The sequence below is a fragment of the Vombatus ursinus genome, unplaced genomic scaffold, assembly GCF_900497805.2.
Source record: "Vombatus ursinus unplaced genomic scaffold, bare-nosed wombat genome assembly UNPS02014863.1, whole genome shotgun sequence".
NCBI lineage: Eukaryota > Metazoa > Chordata > Mammalia > Diprotodontia > Vombatidae > Vombatus > Vombatus ursinus.
Window position 1 is genome coordinate 22,321,981 of NW_020954641.1, and position 21,852 is coordinate 22,343,832.

The following is a 21,852-nucleotide window of genomic DNA, read 5'->3' on the forward strand; positions in this document are numbered from 1 at the left end:
TTATATTTATATATTATACTTATATTATAGCTAATAATATAATATATATTCTGGAATTTTACAAAAATAGCAGGGTTCCTTTGGCCCCCACCCCAACTTATGCTGGGGAAAATTGAGAATATTATCTTCCTCTCACTCTTAAACCCTTCAATTAAGGACTTGGACAAATCTCACAGTAAATGGCCATTTACTGTGTGCATTGGAACATAAATAAACATTAAAAAAAGAAAGAAAGAAAACTTCCAAATGCCAGCTGCAGTGAGTAGTATCAAGGGGGAATAACTATCTTTCTTCCTCTTCATACCTCTTTGTACCAATGGGAGGGAGGGAGAAGAACACGTGAGGATGTGAGTTCAGAAAATGGGATCTGTGGTAATGGCTTCCCCAAACAATGCTCCAGGGAAGGGCATAGTCAAAGTAAAAGGGTGGTAGACTGGAGCATCCATGACTACATGCCTGCACTTTCATACTGATCGGCTTTCGGTTCTCCCGACCAGTTCTAGTACACTCACATTTCACTCAAGTTTGTTTAATACCTCAGTTTGGGTCACAGTATGTGAACCTGACAGTACTATGTCTGCTCATGGCTGGCTAACACCCTCAGCTGGCCAAAATGGAGTCAATGGCTTCCTGAGACAGCTAAGTGGCACAATGTTTAGAGCCCTGGGTCTGGAGTCAGGAAGACCTGAGTTCAAATCTGACCTCAGTCACTTACTAGTTGTGTGACCCTGGGCAAGTCACTTAACCCCAATTACCTCAAAAAAATCAGTGGCCAGATTTGTACTTAAGGAAAATCTGTTTAGCAGCATGGAAGATGGACTAAAGTCAGGAGAGATTTTAGGCAAGGAGATCAACTAGAAGAATACAGAAGAATACAGAAAGGTGCTGAGGCACTGAAATAAGATGGTAACTATGTGAGCAGAAAGAAAGGATCAGATGCAAAAGATATTGTGGAGATAGAAATGTCAATGGTTGGGAACTGATTGATATGTGGACTGAAGGAGAGTGATAAGTCCAGTATAATGTCAAGGTCACAAAAACAGGAGACTGAAAGAATGGTGGTGCCTTTAAAAAAATAAGAAAAGAAAAGTTTGAAGGAGAGGTGGGTTTTGGGGAAAACATAAAGACTTCTGTTTCAAGCATGTTGAGTTTAAGACGTGTCAGGGTTGGTTTGAAATATCCTTTTGGCAACTGGTGATGTGGAACTGAAACTCAGAGGAGAGCCTGGGGCTGAATATGTAGATCTGTGATTCACAGGCATAGAGATGATAATTAAATTCATGGGAGTCAAGTCAAATCAATAAACATTAATTAAGCACCCCCCCCCCCGTATGTCCCAGGGGATATAAATAGGGCAAGAAACAGTCCCTGCTCTCAAGGAACTCAGAGTCTGATGGGGAAGACAACATGCAAATAATCATGTACAAATTAGAGAAAAACAAGATAAATTGGAGGTAATCTCAGAGGGAAGGCATTAAAATTAAAAAAGAACCAGAAAAGTCTTCTTGCAGAAGGTAGAAATTTATTTGAGTCTTGAAGGAAGCCAAAGAAGCCAAGGAGGTAGAGATGAGGAGGGAGAGAGAGTTCCAGGCTTGGGGGGAGGGGGGAATGGTCAGTGAAAACGTATGGAACTGGAAGATGGAGAATTGTGTGACAGGAATAGGAAGGAGCCAGTGTCACTGATGGATATTGCAATAGTCTAAGTGTGAAGTGATGAAGGTCTTTACCAGGAGGAGTGGCTTTGTCAGAGGAGAGAAGGGGGAATATATAATAAATGGTATGAAGGTAGAAACAGAGGGAGCTAACGAGGTCACTGGGGGAAAAGCAAGGGAAGCAGGTGGTATAGGGAGAAAAGTTGGGCAACACTCACTGTTAGGAAACATGCTCTGGATCAACTAACAAAAGAACCTAGTAGATAAACAAGTAGACTGAGAACCTAGTGGCCCAGAGAAAAAGAGTATCCAGAAAAGGCGGTGGTCAACAGTGTCAAATGCAGAAGAGACGTAGGGAAGGATAAGGACTGAAAAAAGACCATCAGGCATGGTCATTAAAGATCACTGGTAACGTTAGAGATGACACTTTCTGTTGAGTGATGAGTTCAGAAGCCAAATCGCAAATAATTAGGTGAGAGGAGAAGATGGGGCAGAAAATGCAGACATCTTTTTTCAAGGAGTTTGACTGAGAAAGAGAGGAGAGACCTCTTGATAGGGTGATCTCTTGAGATAATGGAAGGGTCTTGGGAGGTTTTTTTTTTTTTAAGGATGGGGAGTGATTTGGGTATGAAGGTAGTAAGGAAAAAAAAAAACAGAAAATAGGGAGAGGTTGAAGACCAGAGTTGGGGTAGGGGAAGATAGTTTAGGTTGCAATCTATTACAGGATCAAAGCACATATAGAGGATCTGGCCTTGTCAAGGAAAAAGGCCTTTTCCCAGAGACTGAAGAAATGAGGGGATGGTGGCAGATAATATCTCTTTGAGATCAAGGGGAAGGGAGAATATGAGGCTCATGTCTGATGACCTCAATGTTCTTTGTAAAGTCAGAGGCAAGGAGGGAGAAGTGGGGGAGGTGAAGATGTTGGAGGTTTGAGGAGAGAGGAGAAGATTTAGAAAAGCTTTTGTAGGGGCAGCTAGGTGGTGAAGTAGATAGAGTTCCGGCCTTGGAGTCAGGAAGACCTGAGTATAAATCTGACCCCAGACACTTGACACTTAGTAGCTGTGTGACCCTGGGCAAGTCACTTAACCCCAATTGCCTCACCAAAAAAAAAAAGAAAAGAAAAGCTTTTCTAGGGAATGAGATAGGGAATCAATTCAGAAAGAATCAAAGGATTGCCTTGATCCAGTGGGAGTCTAGTTGAGGTTAAATAGCATGATTTATAATATACCCAGTCAATGCAATTGCCCAACTTCCTCAACTCCATTGAGAAGTTTTTTGCAAACGAATTCGTTATCTTTGTTAACTTAAAATTCTGACTGGTGCCAAGTTTGGGGTGGGGGATGTAAATAAGATATTGCATATATGTACATCATACATAGAACTTTTAACCTGTGGCTGTTCAATACAATCTAATGGAAAGTATACTGCTCCAGTAACTGAAAGACCAGGCTTCCAGTCTTAATTCTGTCACTGACCTTGAGACTGAGCAAGTCACTTAATATTTCAGTTCCTTTTTTTCACCCTGTCCAAATCAAGTTGTTGTAATCTAATTACTAAAAGGTATTGTAAGGACAAATTAGAAAAGCTATAAGGATTATGCAAATTCATCAAGCATTTATTAAGCACCTTTCATATACAAGGCACTGTGCAACATGCTGGGGATACAGAGACAAAAACTAATAGCCCTGGTCCTCACAGAGCACACTACACATTTATAATCTTTGTGGCTATCTCTGTACATGTACCACAGTCAAAGCAAGAACGTGCTAGAACCAGCTCTTATTGACTCAAGACCTAATTATTAGGTTTTCAGTGCTTGCATTTATAACTCAAATTGGCAAATGCTACAAATTGGGGCTTGATTTATTGTTTTGTTGATTGTCTAGACTTAAGAAAGGGATAGATAAAATGTTAATAAAAATTAAACTTTTAAAAAGTATGTCTGCATACATTTTCCCCTCTGGAGAGCTGATTGTTAAACATTTGCCAGCACATCCCTGAGTGAAAGTACAGGGTTTGAAGAATGTTATATCATGGACCAAAAATACCACAGGAAAACAGAAAAGGTTCAATATTTCTTATTACTTAATCAGCATACCAAAGAGCAGCAACTATCAGTGTTTCAGGAGGCATCTTGAGAACATATTAATCCTTCTCCTAGTGAATCCTCCTTAGATGTTTTTCAATTCAATCAACATCTCACCATCCAGTGATAAATCAGAAAACCCAGTTCCTAATCCTGGCTTGTCCACACTTAGTTCCTGTGTGAGCTCACTTCTCTGGGCCCCACTTTCCTTTTGTAAAACAAAAAGGTTGAATTAGTTTTCCTCTAAAATCCTTTCTAGATATAAATCTAGTATATGTTGCTTTGTGTTCAGCCATTTGGCCTGATAAATCCATTGGTGATCAAATCATCCAAAGTATATATAACCACAGAATTTTAGAGCTCAAAGAGACCTTGGAGATCCCCTTGTCTAACTACTTCATTTCACAGATGAGGAAACTGAAACCCAGAAAAGGTGAAATGATTATCCCAAGGTAGTATTGCTATTAAGTGAGAGGAAGGAGACACAAATTCAGATTTTCTGACTCCAAGACTAGGGCTATGTGTTCTTCTAGTGCAGTTTAGAAAAACAAACCTGAATTTTTAATACCAATGACAACAATGTTTTGGTTAATGTCAGTTATTTGGATACACACAAACATTGCTATAATACTATATTAGGGATCCACACTTAATTTCATTTTTTAAAATTTATTTTATTTACTTTAAAAAAACAACCTTTCATACTTCAATAATTAACACTAAAATTGAATCTAATAAGTATAATGTCTTACTGAAAGGGGCTCTAATTTCTATAATAGAGAAGGCAACATGATGCAAAATGAAAAGATCATTGAATTTATCAATTAGAACTCAATTTATCAATTGGAACTCAAGGTTCCAACTTCATCACTTGCTAGCTGTATAACTGTGGGCAACTCACTGAGATCATTAACTATGTGCTTCACTGGGCCTTGGGTTCTACATCTGTGAATTAAGAGGGTTGGCTATATATTCATGAAATGGGGGTGATTTCATCTAGCATGATTCTTACCATAGGGCTACCGAGAAATAGACTAGTGGGGACTATATGAATTGCTGAAGATTGTCTGTTAGCTTTTTTGAGGCCCTATAAGGATCTTGCCCCCTTTTACTGGAGGAATAAACCAAGACCCACCTATGATCCCCTTACTTAGTTTCAACCATTTTATTTTGGGTTGACTTATCAATATGGTTTCAGATACTTGTATGTCTGAGGCCAGATTTGGACTCAGGAAAGTTAATCTTCCTGACTCCAGGCTAGTCACACTACCTACTGCGTACAGCCAAAGTGGACTCTTCACTGGTCCTAAAACATGTCCATTCTTATTCCTACTTCTGTGCATTTCCTCTGGTTATTCCTCCCATTTAGACCATCCTCTCCCCACTACTCAGTGTTTATCTAAATCCTACCCATTTTCAAGCCCCAATTCATAGCTCATACATTGTAATGAATCACCCAACTATAACCCACATTGATCTAACCCCCCACTAGCAGTCTATATTGCCTATTACTCTACTTAGTTCAACAGTGAAACATGGCCATCATGTAATAGAAAGAACACCAGCCTGAGAAACAGATTCGTGATTCTTTCTCATTGCTGTGTATTAGCCACATGACTTGATTCATTTAATTTCTGCCCTCTGGGGTCAATTTTTTCCATCTGTAAAAAGGGCACACTAGTACCTTCAATACCCATCTCACCAGGTTGTTGTAAGAAGCAAGTGAGGGAATGTATGTGAAGTGTGCCTTAACTGTTAAGCTATCATGATCAACACAGAGGAGCAGTCTGGCTGGTGGCTACAGTGAAGATATAGTTTAAGGAGAAAGGAAATGGAGTGGTGTCCCACTACGCAGATGAAGCTAAGAATCAATACCATTCCTGTGTTTGTGGTTCTAATTGTTTGAATGATACATACCTGTGATCTTGTCAGTGTCAGGAAAGTATTCTGCAACTTAGAGTCTTCAGAGAATTATCTGGTGACCCTGAGAGTTTAAATTACTTACTCTGGATCATGCAGCCAGTATGTGTGAGAGGCAGGATTTAGATACAGGCCATAACAACTACAAGGCCAGCCTTCTGTCCACTATACAATTCTGCTTCTCCTCAGTTTGTTAGAGACATCAGAAACCAGGAAAATGACTTCTTTGAATGTCATATCAACTATGATCAGTGATTATGGCCCAGAATTATGCTTTGGCAGCAAATGCCTTCTAATTGTTCTGTGGGTCTAAATCTTGTCTCTCTAATGAGATTGTAAGTTACTTGATGGCAAAGAACGTGTCATATTTCTTCTAGGCTACCCATAGTGCCTAGCACATAGCAGGCATTTAGTAAATATTTCTGCATAAAAATAGGTAGCTTGAGACCCAGTAGTAAAGAAACTTAAAATGGACCAAAAGAGATGGACTAGACATATATCTATATCTATCTGTATTTATGTATTGATATAGACATAAATATAGATGTTCTGGTTGATCCATTCATTCTTTGCAAGCTTTTATGAAATGTGTTTTTCTAGTTTGTACAGCAGATAGAGTACTTGGCCTGGAATCAGGAAGGCCTGAGTTCAAATCCTGTCTCATGCATTTACTAGCTCTATGACTTTAGAAAAGTCATTTAACCTATCTGCCTCAGTAAGGTCTTCATCTGTAAAATGGGAATAATAATAGCACCCACCTCCCAGGGTTGTTGTGAGGATCAGATGTGATATTTATAAAAAGATTTAAAAGCCTTAAAGTGTTATATAAATACTAAACATTGTTATTATACTATCTCCTTTAGTACATTTTAAATTCCTTGATAACAAGGTGTCAAGCTACTTCTTTTTATTAAAAAGCACAGGGGCAGCGAGGTAGCACAGTGGATAGAGCACTGGCTCTGGAGTCAGGAGGACTTGAGTTCAAATCCAGTCTCAGACCAGACACTTGACACTTACTAGCTGTGTGATCCTGGGCAAGTCATTTAACCCCATTGCCTAGCCTCCCCAAAAAAACCAACACATATATATGTGTTTGCAAATACATATATGCATGTGTATATGCATATATGTATTATTTATGTACATAAATGTATATAGATGCATTTAAATCTCTGTATGTGTGTGTACAACTGCATATATACATACATGCACACAGTATTATGTATACGTATGTGAGTATATCCATGCGTGTATGCATGTGTATACAGATATAGACATGCATAAATACATACATACACATATACATATGCCAAAGCCTCATTGTAACTCTGAGTTTAGGGCCTATATCTATATCAAGGGGGCAGCTAGTGGCACAGTGGATAGAGCACTGGGCTTGGAATCAGGAAGACTCATCTTCCTGAATTCAAATCCGGACTCAGATATTTATTAGTTGTGTGCCTATGGGCAAGTCACTTAATTCTGTTTGCCTCAGTTTCCTCATCTGGAAAATGAACTGATGAAGGAAATGACAAACCACTCCGGTATCTTTGCCAAAAAAAACCCAAATGAGGTCACTAAGAGTTGGACACAACTTAAATGACAGAACAACATCTATATCAAGGGTTCTTGCTCTGTCATTAACTTGCTAAGTGACCTTTCAGAAATCACTTCATTCGCTTTTTTTTGGCTCCCAGCCCCTAGTGGTGAAGGTGCAACTTCTTTCGGTCGTCCTGAATCCAGGTTCATCCAATACCGGCAAGCACGCCGTTGCATCCAGGCCAAGCCTCCACCTTCGTTGCCACCATGCCTCCCAAATTTGACCCTAATGAAATTAAAGTCTTGTTTTCAAGGTGCACTGGTGGTAAAGTTGGTGCCACATGAGCTCTGGCCCCCAAAATTGGTCCCTTGGGTTTGTCTTCCAAAAAGATTGGTGATGACATTGCCAAGGCAACAGGTGACTGGAAAGGGCTAAGGATCACAGTGAGACTTAGCATTCAGAACAGACAGGCCCAGATTGAGGCTGTGCCTTCTGCCTCAGCCTTGACCATCAAAGCTCTAAAGGAACCTCCTCAGGACAGAAAGAAGCAGAAAAAATATTAAATACAATGGAAACATCATTCTTCATGAGATTGTCAACATTGCTTGATAGATGAGGCACCGATCCTTGGCAAGAGACTTTTCTTAAAGAGATACTTGGAACAGCCCAGTCAGTGGGCCGCAACATTGATGGCGGGCATCCTCATGATTCCATTGATGACATCCATAGTGGTGCTGTGGAATAACCAGCAAATTAAAAGCTACAAAGGAGACTATTGCAATAAATTAACATTTGACAACACAGACGCTCTTCATTTTTCGGTCTGGAAAATTTTTGTGTCAGAAGCTACCACGCATTCTGGGAGACAACTGTTAACTTACTTTCGTTAGCCTTCGTACTCTGCAACAACTCTTAGCTACTTTGCAGTTCATTTGGAAGAGGGAGGGTAGTGTTAGAAGAGCAGGGAAGCTGTTGAAGTTCAGCAGTGGGACTGTAAATTGAGAGAAGACTGGTTGGGCAAGCCAAATTTGCCCCAGCAGCAAGCGAAGTTTGTCATCTTTGCAGACTAATAGGAAAAAGTGTACCCATTTGCCTTAAAAACTTTGATGTGCGGGGCAGCTAGGTGGCGCAGTGGATAGAACACCAGCCCTGGACTCAGGAGGACCTGAGTTCAAATCCGGCCTCAGACACAAATATTTACTAGCTGTGTGACCCTGGGAAGGTCATTTAACCACATTGCCTAACAAAAACAAAAAAAAAACTTTGAATGTGGGGTATTTTGGGAATGAGGATCCCCTCAATACAAACTCAGGACAGTTCAGTTAATGACAGTAATAGCTGGGACTCGGGAATCAAGAAATTGAGGAGAGGTTCTAAAGGAATAACTTTTGGCTCAAGATTTTTGCACAAATAGTATGTGTTTATTCTAAGGTAATTGTACGTGGTCAACAATGCATAAACATTTTGTATTTCTTCTTGTTAAAAAAAAAAAAGAAATCACTTCATTCCTCTAGGCCTCAATTTTCTCCTCTGTAAAATGAAAATGTTAGACAAGATGGTCTCTAGTTCTGAGTTCCTTTGCTTCTATGATTGTGTGACTATCTTAGAGGTAATTTACTTTATAAAGAAGTCCTTTATATATGTAAGTATCTCACTCTCTCAAATGGTGCCCAGGACAAATATACATTATTATTCACTCTGCTCTAGAAGTAAGGATTATAGCAGTGGTTGAAAAGCTATGATATGTGTATTAAAGATGTCATTTAGGTCCATTTTCTGTGGCACCTGATATATTTCAGTGCACATGTGTTCAGTATCGTACTCCTCATTTCACAAGTGTTGTTCAGTCCTTTCTCTCATGTCAAGAGAATGCAGGCTGCAGATTTGGCACCTCACTTTTAAAAGGTGACTCTTTTGTCATAATGAGGTCTTCACATACACAGTTAATCCACATTAATTTTCATATAATCACAGCTACACACAGCAGCATACACAAGAAATCTAGATGCAATGCATGGGGGTCACTAACCTCATGGACACGAGCCACAAACCAATAGCTAAGTGGGAACAGGTCTATACATAACTGGTATAATTTAATTAATTCAAAGATTCAGTGGGCGTGACATGAAACCTCACAGCCCATGAAGACCACATGAGGGATTTTTTAGGCTCTCATCTTCTTCTCATGAAGTATGCAAGTCAAACTGAATCCACTAAACACTTGGGTCATTCCAATTCTACCTCAGCACATGGATCTAACCAACAACCTCCACTTTGAATTAGTAAGTGAGAGTACTTAATTCTGAAGCTGGTTCAGGCGAGTTGTTGCACTTGGTCAGAATGATCAGAATTGACATGAATTACTCATTAAAATCAAGATGCTCATGCCCTTCAACAATAGCTTTAGTGACTACCCGAGGACTTTACTAAGAAACCCGGGCGACTCCAGGGAAGGACACAAAAGTCAGACTGAAACAATGCCTTATCTCCCCAGATGGACTTTCCTTTAGGTGGAGAAAAAGAGGTTATTTGGTAAGTGACCCTGCCTGCTAGTAGGCCAGTGAGCCACAAACCAAAAGCTTCCCTAAAAGTCCTCAGAGACATGAAAATGGCAACCTCTCAACGGAAATCAGTCCAGTTCCTCTTTAGGATCCCACTTGTGTCCGTGAGATTTCCTTCCTTTGGCCGACAAATTTGGTTCCAATGACCTGGGGTGGTGGTGAATCTTGTCAGCCAAACAACTAGTAAAGTGTTCTGAATAAAGGGAGTGAATGGGCAAAGGGATCTTGATCTTCAACTTGGGCCAAGTGTCTTGCTAAAATTTCCCAGATCATGCTTCACACATGGGGAAAAGGATATTACACACACACACACACACACACACACACACACACACACACATACACACACCCCAAAAAGGGGCATGGGAAGATGCCTCACAACCCATTCAACTGCTAGAGGACAAAATGATATAGTTTATTAAATTTTGTGCTTATTATCATGATTTTTTATTTCTTTAAAAAATATGATTTTGTTAGACTAATACCTAGCAGAGATTATACCACTATAAGATCTAATCTCAAATCTTGCCTCTGATTTTTAGATACGTGGCACTAGGTAAATCACACGACCTCTATGTGGCTCAGTTTCCTCATATGTAAGAAGAAAAAGATGACTGTTAAGGTCTTTGACAGCTCTAAATCCATAATCTTTTGATGCTATGGGTCTACTATATAGCCAAAGTTGCCTAAGTCTCTCTAAGCTCTGTAGGCTAATCTTTTGATGACCCGCATACAACCTGGCTCTGGGCCTTTCTGGTTTGATAGGAGATCCTACCAAGAACCAGAAACTGGATTCCACTGGCATAACTTTCAAGAATCCAGGTCATCTCTGCAACATGAAGAAGCATTAGAGTAGGGCTTTAATGAAGTATAATGATAATAATAATAATAATAATAATACTATGAGAATTGGCTTATGTCCTATTGAGATTCAATTTTCCAAGATGTGTAATAAGAATATAGAAGTGCCTCCCCAAATATCATGAACATGGTTTGAAACTCCAGTTCTTTAATTTTAAGCAATATTTATTTGATGCTTAATTGGTAAGAGTCTCACAGTGCTCTAAGCATCTCCAATACATGAGTTTTTAATCTGGAGTCCATGAACGCTTTTAAAAAAATTTTGAAAACACTGTTTCAATAGAGTTGATTTCCTTTGTCATTCTACGTATTTTATTTGTATTTTATTTTATGCATTTAAAAACGTTATTATGAGAAGAGGTTCATAAGTTTCAGTAGATTGCCAAAGGGGTCTAAGACACACACTGAAAAGTTGAGAACTCCTAAGACCATAAGTTGTAAAGAAGGTACCAACCTGCATTGAGAGAGGGAGTTTCCTCATCTGGGAATTATCCCTATCAGTTAAACCACAGGTTTAGTCCCTGTACTCTATCTTATTAATATTGCTACTGTTGTTTTATTAATATTTCATTTTATGGATCAATTAACCTTTAACCTACATCCATCCAAGTCTCCATTTCATACCTATTATGCACATAGTTCTAACTCACTTTAATAGCAAAAACCCTATTGAATGTGGCTTCATAAAGACTACAGGGCTTGGAATCAAGAGGGCTAAACTCTAATGTTGGCACAACACTAGCCTGCTGCATGACCCTATGTTTACCCCTAAACCTCTCTGAAACTCATTTGTCTCATCTACAAAATAGGAAGAAAGATCTGTTCTATCTCATGGGGATGTTGTGAGGATAAAATGGGAAACTAGATATGAAAGGGCTGCTACTGAGTTGTAACATGTTATTAGAGGTTTAGGACATTACATTAATCTATTATTGAAATAGTAGTTGGTGATATGACAAGTTGTACATACTGCTTTCTGAAATGAAGCCAAAGCAATGCTTCTTGGAACAAGCTAAAGGGCAAGAAAATTCAAGTCTGTACAATCACCGGTGCTCAGATATTGTGAACTAATTTACTTAGTTTCATGTTTATTACTCCTACCCTAATATTAGCTCATCTTTGTCCCAGAGAACTGCACACACTTTGCTTGATAACATCCCCTCACACACCTCTTTTGGATTCAGAAGAAAAGTACTCATTCTTCCCCTAGAAGCATAGGAACTGACTTTTCTTCTCCAAAATTCTCCACTTCTACCCAAGCAAAGGCAAGGTGGGAATACTCTTGTCTCTATTAACTAACTGGATTGCCTTTTTTTTTTTGTATCCTTAATGCATGGCACATAGTAGGTGCTAAATAAATATTTATTGCTTGATTGATAATTTCCTGCACCTCTATGTTTTGCCCTAAGCTCCCAGGGCTTTTATAATAAAAATCTTTGTAGGAACAAATATGGAGAGGTAATTTTGAAGACTAATGCTAAACCCTGGCTGACAGAAATGATTCCACGTTTGACCATTGATTGACCTGACTATTACCAGGAAGTTCTAATGTACCTAGTAACTAGTTTAGCAAACTTAATTTAGGCAAAGTTTGTAAGATATGCTATCTTATAAAGGCATGCAAAGCTAGTTGGTAAAGGTGGTGGTTAAGGTAAAGACAATTTCCCACTTATTCCCTGCGAATCTTCTGAGCAATAGCAGTCAGATATAAGGACAGAGAACCAGAGTTCTAGGCTTTCAAGCAGGGTAGGAATCCCGCCATGCAAGAGCCACCACCCACACTTGCCCATGCGACTGGGACTGAAGGACTGGGGAACCATGCATGTCCATGAGTATTATTATCTGCCTGACTTGCCATCCTTGACTATGTCTGTTCCTTTCCAGTCCTTCATCCATGATCTCCTCACAGTAATGTAGTGAAGTAGATAAAGAGTCAAAGTTAAGGCAAACGAAGCCAATATGACTTGAGTTCAAGTCCCTCTTACATATACTGGTTATATAACTCTGGGTAAGTCATTGAATATATCTGTCAACTAGACAGCTCTCCAAAACTATACATCACAGAACATTTGCTGATCTATATTAGTAAAGAGAGTCTCCTTAAAGGGAGTTCCCTACAGCAGAAATCATAGGTTTTGGCCAAAAACAGGGCAAACACATTGATTTCTCCAAAGACAGAGGGACTTTCTCTTTGCTGTTCCATGAACAAGACACTCATTTCCCAACTGGGTATTTTCTCTGCTGTCTCCCATGCCTGGAATGCTCTCTGTCCTCATTTCCGCCTATCATCTTCCCTGGCTTTCTCAAATCCAACTAAAATCTCATTTTCTACAGGAAGCCTTTCCTAACCCTTCTTAATTCTAGTGCTTTCCTTCTCTTATTCATTTCCTATTTACCTTGCATATAGCTATTTCCTGTTTATCCTGTATACGGTTTATACATATTTGCTATTGTCTCTCCCATAGATTATAAGCTTCTGGAGGACAGGGAATTACTTGTCTGTTGCCTCTTTTTATGTCCTCAGCATTTAGCACAGTGCCTGGCATATAATAGGTGTTTAATAAATGTTTATTGACTGACTACCACCAAATCTTTCCACACTGAGCTAAAAGAGGGTTTGATTTTGGCTTAGTGAGAAGGCATCAACAAATTTGGTGTGGGGGGTTTTGTCTGAAATAATTTCTTTCTACTGGTTCATCCTCTCCAACATTACATCACTAAAGCTACTGAAGATTTAGGGGCCAGCCCCAGATCTTGGTAATCCCACTGACTTAGAGTTTGCATAATGGAAAGAAGGCTTCTGTTTTGGACTTGATGATGGACTTCCTTTTTCCTGAAAAGCCAAGGCTTTGCTGCAGAAACCCAAACCAAAGTGATACCAAATGTTTGACCTAAGAAAACTCAGGAATCTCCAAGACTCTTGGAGTCTTTTTAAATTAAGGTTCCTATACTATTGGTTAGCATCCTTGACAGGCAAATTGTCCCTAAATCCCACTTAATCAGTATACTGATCTAATGGAAAGAGCCCTGGGCTGTTACTTAAGTCTGCTGCTAATTCACTGTGGGAACTTGGCCTTAACCACATAACCTCTTTGGGATTCCACTTCTTCAGTCTGTGAAATGAAGGGCACAATGCCTGCTTTGCTCTTCTTAAAGGTTATTGTAAGAATAATGTGAGAATTATCTTATTCTTCCTTTACTTCAAAAGAAGCAAACAATTCAGATGCCAAATAAGTCCCATCTCAACTTTCATCTCTTCCATAAAAACCTCCCTTGAGAACTCCAATCAATACTCAATTCCCCCTTTCCTAATGTACTCAACATATTTATTGTCTGCACCATACATTTTAGTACTTGATTACATTTAATTTAGCCTTTGATTCTATACTGTGTCTAAGATCATTAAAGTGAATATTTTCCTGGAAAATTTTGAGTCATTTACTCCTTCCAGGCTCAGAGATAATGATTCTTCCAGTTGGACAGACTTCAGTTACAGTCATCAAATATGGCACAAAGTATTTGTTTCCAAATGAATGGGACTTCTGCTTTCTTTTTTTATTGTCTTCTTTTCTATCCTTCTCAAGGTAAGGAAAAAGACAAACTTCTTAAAGTCATACTTTCATGCACTAGTCTATTTTTTCATTCACTTCTTCTTTTCATTCATCAGTCCTTCTTTCAGTTATCTCTGCTTGCTTTATTTGTTCACTTACACACACTATCTTGGCATGTTTTTTGGGTTTGTTTTTTTGTGTGTGTGAGGCAATCAGGGTTAAGTGACTTGCCCAAGGTCACACAGCTAGTACGTGTCAAGTGTTTGGTCTGAGGCCAGATTTGAACTCAGGTCTTCCTAACTTCAGAGCTGGTGCTCTATCCCCTGCGCCACCTAGCTGCCCCAGCATGTTTTTATCTTGTTCAGAACATAACAAGTCCTTTATTAGAGTTATGTTATGAGGCTTAGAATGTTTCATCTCAAAGTATCCAACATAGAAGACTTTCTTTTTGCTCTATGTAATATACTGAACAACACTTGGCATGCTACCAACTCCCATGAATTACTTTCCCATATAATAATAAGGATGCTCTCCCTTAAGAGAATCTGATACTATAAATCAGAACACAGACAACAAAGTAAATGAAGAAATGATTATTTACATTATCAGAAGGAGTTACTTTTAAAACTTCTTTTAAAGGGAATTCCCCTAACTACATAAATTATTTTTCTTTTTTTAAAACAGGTCCCTATTATAGGAAAAGAAACTAAGCAAGAAGGGGTTCAGCTGAAAATGTAAAGGCTTAAGTATTAGGAACCCCTATTGAATGAATAGAACAAGAAAATCATAGATTTCATAGAGGAATCTTAGGAAATTGTAAACCTAGAACTGCAAGAGACCTTGGAGATCATCAAATCCAACCCCCACATTTTTAAATTTTCATTCTATATTTTCAATGAACAAAAATCTATTTTCCTTCCCTCTTCCCTTTGAAAAGGAAAAGGAAAAAAAACCCCTTGTAACAAATATACATGGGCAAGCAAAACTAATTCCTGCATTAGCCCTGTCCAAAAAATATGTCTTGATCTGTATCTTGAGTCCATTACCTCCCTTTCAGGAGGTGGGTAGCATGCTTCATCATAGGTCTTCCGAAATGGTGATTAGTCACTGCACTGACCAGAGTTCTTTAAAATGTTGTTGCTATTCATAAATCTGCTCTTTTCCTTCTGCATCAGTTCATAAAAGTCTCCCTAGGTTTTTCTAAAACCATCACCTTCAATATTTCTTATAGCACAATAGTCCATTATTGATGGGTACCCTCTTAGTTTTCAGTTCTTCACCACTACAAAAAAGTTCTCATTTTATACATGAGAGAACTGAGGTCCCAAAATGTTCTATGACTTGCTCCTGGTGACATAGTGGCAGAGACAGTACTTGAACTCCACTCCTGTGGCTCGGAATCCAGTAATCATTCCACTAGTTTGAAATAATAATAACTCATGTTTATATAGTGGTTTAAGGTTTGTAAAGCAGTCAGTCAGTCAATAAACATTTATTGAGCACCTTCTATTGTCAGGCACAGTGCTAACTTCTGGGAATACAAAAGACAGTCCCTGCCCTCCAGTAGTTCACAATCTAATGCAGACTCAACAAGCAAACAACTGTATACAAACACACTATATGCAGGATAAATAAGAAATGATTAAGAGACTGAAAGTAGTAGAATTAAGAGGAGTTGGAACTGACTTCCTGTAGAAGATAGGACTTGAGAATCACTAGCATAGAGATGATAATTAAATGAATGGGAGCTGATTAGATCACCAAGTGAAGTAGTGTAGAGGGAGGAGAAAAATCTACAGACAGAGGGATTGGAATTCAATAAAGGAGAGAGAGAATGAGTAGTCATATAGGGGGAGAACTAGGAGAGAGAGGTGTCCCAACAACCTAGAGAGAAAAGAGTATTGAAGAGAATAAGGTCATCAACAGTGTCAAAGGCTACTGACAGGTCTAGGAGAATGAGGACTAAGAAGAGTTCCTTAGATTTGGTAATTAAGAGATCATTGGATGCTCTAAATCACTACTGATTAGAGAAAGAGAAATTAAAACAACTCTGAGGTATTACCTCATACCTATCAGAAATGACAAATTCTGGAGGGGATGAGGGGGTGGAAGTATGCTAATAAACTGTTGATGGAGTTTTAAATTGATCCAACCATTCTGGAGAAAAATTTGAAATTATGCCCAAAGAGCTAAAAAATTGTGCACACTCTTTGACCTGGCAATACCACTACTAGGTCTCTATCCCAAAGAGATCAAAGGAAAAGGAAAAGGACCAGTACGTACAAAAATTTGTAGCAGCTCTTTTTGTGGTGGCAAAGAATTGGAAGTCGAGGAGACGCCTATCAATTGGGGAATGACTGAACAAGTTGTGGTATATGATTGTGATGGAGTACTAGTTATCTATAAAAATGACAAGGGGAGTGGTTTCAGAAAACCATGGCAAGATCTATATGAACTGATACAAAATGAAGTGAGAAGAACTGGGAGATCATTGTGCACAGTAACAGTAATGTTATAATGATGATAAATTGTAAAAGACTTGGCTACTCTGATCAATACAATGATCCAAGACAATTCCAAAAAACTCATGGTGAAAAAAACACTATCCACCTCCAGAAAGAGAACTGAGGGATTCTGAGTGCAAAATGAGGTATATCTTTCTTTCTTTCCCTTTTCTCCCATTCTCTCTCTCTCTCTCTCTCTCTCTTTCTTTTTCTTTCTTTCTCTCTTTTTTTGTGATATGGCTAATCTGGAAATAAGTTTTGCATGATTTCATTATGTATTATACACCTCAGTGGGTAAGGTAGGGGTGGGAGGGAGGAAGAGAAACTGGAACTCAAAATTTAAAAAGAAAAGAATGTCAAAAATAAATAATTAAAAAGAGAGAGAGAGAGAAAACATTGGTAACTTTGGAGAGAACAGTTTCAGTGAAATGATGAAGTCAGGAGCTAGATTGTAAGGGGTTAAGAAGAGGGTGAGAGGAAAGAGAGTGGAGGCACCGATTGTAGATAGTCTTTTCAAGGGGTTTAGCCACAAAAGATAGAAGAGATATCCTATGGTATCTATCAGGGATGTAAGGATCAAGTGAGAATAAGGGAGCTTTGGTCATGTTTGCAGGCAGGAGAGAAGGAGATACTAGAAACAGAGAGATTGAAGATAAGTGATAGAATGGGAATGATAGAGAGGACAATCTGTTGGAGGAGAAGGGATGGAATGGAATCATTCGTGTGGGTAGAGGTAAGACTTGGTAAGGAGTCTTCATGTGAGACAGGAATGAAAGAGAAAATAGTGGCAGACAGCATATGAATGACATGAAATTAGGAAGAGTGGAAAAAAGAGAGTTCGTGGCAAAAAACTCAATTTTTTTTCTTTAAAATATGAGGCAAGTTCTCAGCTAAGAGTATGAGGAGAGGGAGAGCCATGGGACATTTGAGGAATTGATAAGGGAAACATGGTAAGATTGCCTAGTAGCAATGAAGGCCCAGTTGAGGTTGTGTATAAATTTCTAGTGCTCTTAATCAGAATGGTTGTGCAATTTTCTACACCTTCATTTAGCAGAGAGTATATAGGAACAAAGGTGGCAGGTGGTGGGAGTAATCCAAGGCTAAGCCAAGGCAGGGTCAACCATTGATATGATAAAAGAGTTAAGGACACACACACAAAAAAAAGAGAGCAGCCTAGACTTACACTGGTTCAACAAGGGACAAAATGGAGGAAAGAGGAGAGAGTGTCAAGTGTAGAGAAGAGGAACTGGGAGAGAACTGAGAGGTCAAGGGATCAGAGGTCAACAGTGTAGGCAAAGAGTGGAGTTCAGTAAGAGAAGGCAGAGGGAGATAGATAACAGTCAGATAATGAAATTTCTGAATTCTTGAACATGGAGGTAGTGCACTTGTGGGTGATGACAAGATCAGGGGGATGACTATCTTTGTATGTGGCTTTGTGTGAAAAGGCTACAAGCCAAGACTAAAGTGGAGGGAGAGGTGATGCATGACTTTCTGTTTGCAGATGATTGTGCACTCATTGCAGCCTCTGAGACTGACTTGCAACTGCTGCTTGTGTTAATTTTGGCCTAACAGTTAACACCAAGAAAACACAGATTCTCTACCAGCCAGCACCACACTATCCATATGTGGAATCATTGATTACAGCAAATGCAGAAATTTTGAATGCTGTGTGCTTGTAGCCTTTTCAAGTTAAATAATTTACCATCAGTGCAGTAGCTGACCCTGATTCTGTTTTCATACTCGTTGAAGGCATTTGACAACGTTGCTGAAAACATCATGTTAAAAAGCATGAGAGCACTCCATTGGTGACTGGGAAAGCATGAGAGCATCATTCATTATCCAGAACCCATGCAAGCACTCCATCATGAAACTGATCCCAATGAACTGTGGGCAACTAAATTTTGACATAATTTTCCACAAGCCCTCATGACTGACAATACCAAAGGCCTTGGTCAGAGCGATGAATATTGTGTAGAGACCTCTGTTCTGCTCCTGGCATTTCTACAAGATATTCTCAATACTCCCAAAGACTTACTACAGATTCCAAAGGTGCTTGACTGATGACAACTGGGTCTGAGTACCAGGGAACTCGTTTTGTGCCTATAGAATAAAAATAATAACAATAAGTAGTATTCATTAGAATTACAGAATTTTCAAGGTGGAAATCAATTAAAGATTATCATGAATGAAAAAGCACTTATTAAGTATTTAATATGTGCCAAGCACTGTACTATCATCTAATATATTTTGTTCAACAACCAATATTAAGCACCTGTTGTCTACTATACCTACATATACTACATAGTGGAGTGAGTGTTGAGGTTATAGGCAGGGAATCTGAGTTAAAATCTCACCTCTGACTAACAGTGACTCTGTGAACCTCATCAATTCCTGTAACTCCTCTGTGGCTCAATCAACTCCTTAGGTCTTATTTACTAAGTCATAGAAGGTTGTCATCTAAATTGCCTACCTATGCTGGCAAAACCAATAGTGATGGGTAACGGATGGATGGATGGATGGATGAATGAATGGAAAGAAGGAAGGATAAATGATAGACATAGATGATAGATGATAGATGATAGATGGAAGGATGGATGGAAAGAGACAGATACATAGATAGATGATAGATGGATGGATGGATGGAAGGAAAGATGGATGATAGATAAGAGATTGACAGATAAATAGATGATAAACAGATGGAAGGATGAATGGATAGATAAATATTGAAGGATGGGTAGATAGAAAGATGATAGGCAGATTGACTGATGATAGACAGGTGGAAGGAAGGACAGATGGATAAGTAGATGATAGCTAGAAGGCTGAATGGATAGATAGATAATGATAAACAGATGGAAGGATGGATAGATAAAAGATGGATGGATGGATAGATAGAAGATAGATGGAAGGATAGATAGATAGAAGTGTTAGGAAAAATTAAATGGTCAAAACAAAATCCTTACACTCAGAATTTATCATCTTGTCTTATCTCTTCATATTACAGATGAGGAAACTGATGCCCAAAGAAGTTAAATGATTGCTCCAAGGTCATTCAACTAGGTGCTGACAGAATCTGGATTAGAGCCTCTTGGACCATCATAACTCTCATAAACTCTGGATCATCAACTGACCAGAAATTATTTAATCAACCAAAGACTAGGACTCATTACAAAGTTAATGATCAGCATTCAAAGGCCTTGACTATAACTTTCAATTTCACTTTACTGTTTATTTTAGTCACTATAACCAGAAAGAGGACATCTCCTGGATAGGAACTTTACAGGGACCTTATAGGTTGGAAAAGCTGAGACTCAATATCATCAATTAAGAGTAAAATTCATGTATTGAGCATGCGTGGATATGAACTCCATCAGCACCACTGCTCTTTATCCAGAATTGGAGATAAAAAAATTAAGTGACCAAATGTTATGCTCATCACTGATGCCATTCAATTCAAGAAGCATTTATTAAGTACCAGTTGTGTGCCAGGCACTGTGTTATGCAGGTGCTGTGGAAAGAAATGCCCCAAAAATGACATTTGCTGCCATCAGTGATATCCTAAAGGGAATATAACTTGTAAATAATGAGCACATACAAAGTAATTTCAGGGATAGCCAAGCACTAAAAACTGAAAGAATCAAGGAAAGCTTCTTGTTGGAGGTGGACCTTGAGCTGAGCCTTGAAGAGAGGTAGGAGTTCCAAAAGGGAGGCGAGGAGGGAGAACATTTCAGACACAAGCTGTCACAATAGCTATTTCTGGAGGACACTATATCCTTAAATCCAGACACTAATTCCAGCAAAGATCTATTTCTTGCTGTCATACATATTAAGATGGACTTAATGACACAAATATTCATCCATTACAAAGCTCTGCTCAATCACCATCTTACCAAAGACTTGGGCAGGTGTGGACCATGTTTAAAATTTTGGAGATTCCCTAAGTCATCTCTGAAGATTCCAAATATTCTCTGGCTGAGATCATTTACATTACAACTTCCTACAAGTTCCCTTAAACTCATAGGAGGTTCTAGTTATACTGGACAGAATGAAAGAAACTTAGACTTAGCAGAGGCCTCAGAAATTACCTAGTCCAATCTATATCTGAACAGAAATCCCCTCTATAAGATCCTCCACAAATGGTCATTCAGACTATGCCTGACATCGTCCTGTAATGGGGAACGCTTTCACCTTCTTGGCAAAGACCTAATTGTTGAAATGTTTTTTTATTCCTTTCCTTGAAAATGAGAACCAATTATTGCAGAAGTGGAAAATTGTTGATAAACCTATAAAACTGACAAGTAGTATTGATCAGCCTTGAAAAAATATTTGGACAATTCCACCCAAAAAAGTCTGGAAAATTATAAGTATATGGAAAAATTTGGTCTGATTGATAGCTGCATCATCATATATACAATCTTCTGTTTCTTTACCATTGTGGTGTTTGTCTGGGACTTTCTACACCTTTTTTTCAGTGTCCAAACAAGTCCTTTCTTTGTGTGTCATATCCTATTTCATCATCATGGGAACCCTGACCATCTGCATCTCATAAAAGAAGAAAAAATTTCCCTGTAGTGCATAGAAAAGATCCATTGGCTGTGTGACCTTGGGCAAGTCACTTAACCCCATTTCCTAGCTTAAAAAAAAACAAACAAACAAACAAAAAAAGAGAAGATCCAGTGGGAATGGACCCTCATGATGTTTGATAGTTATCTTCCCGTCTTAAGAAATTTGATGACAAATAAACTTTGAAGCTGACCTTTATCAGTAGGAAAACCAAGTAGCAAAGAGAAATGGGGTTCAGCAAATCTATTATTAAATTCTTCCACAACAGTGGGATGCTGGTTATGGAGGTCTGTAAGCCTGAAATTTCCAAGCTCCATGACTGTCTCAATAGAGAGGGAAAATGAAATAATCACTTCTGGAAATGACAACTGTCTTTTCTTTTGGAATCATGCAGAAGACCTCCACCCATTCACACTTACCCATTGACTGTGACTCATTGACAATTGCTCTTTGGGTCTGGTCATTCAACCCTTTTCAAATACACAAAACTGCACAATAGTCCAGCTTACATCTCTCCATTTTGTCCATGGAAAACAAAACACACAAAACTAAAAGAGAATAAAATGGAAAAAACCCAAAAGTCAAAATAGTAAAACTGATAGAGTAAAGAATGCTCAAAA

At 38.7% G+C, this 21,852-nt stretch overlaps 2 pseudogenes; both read left to right on the plus strand.

Annotated features, from left to right (window-relative positions):
* The first annotated feature begins 7,461 nt into the window (after nt 1-7,461).
* Nucleotides 7,462-7,952, plus strand: LOC114027562 (annotated as a pseudogene).
* Nucleotides 7,953-9,797: 1,845 nt separating this feature from the next.
* Nucleotides 9,798-21,576, plus strand: LOC114027617 (annotated as a pseudogene).
* Nucleotides 21,577-21,852: the final 276 nt, after the last annotated feature.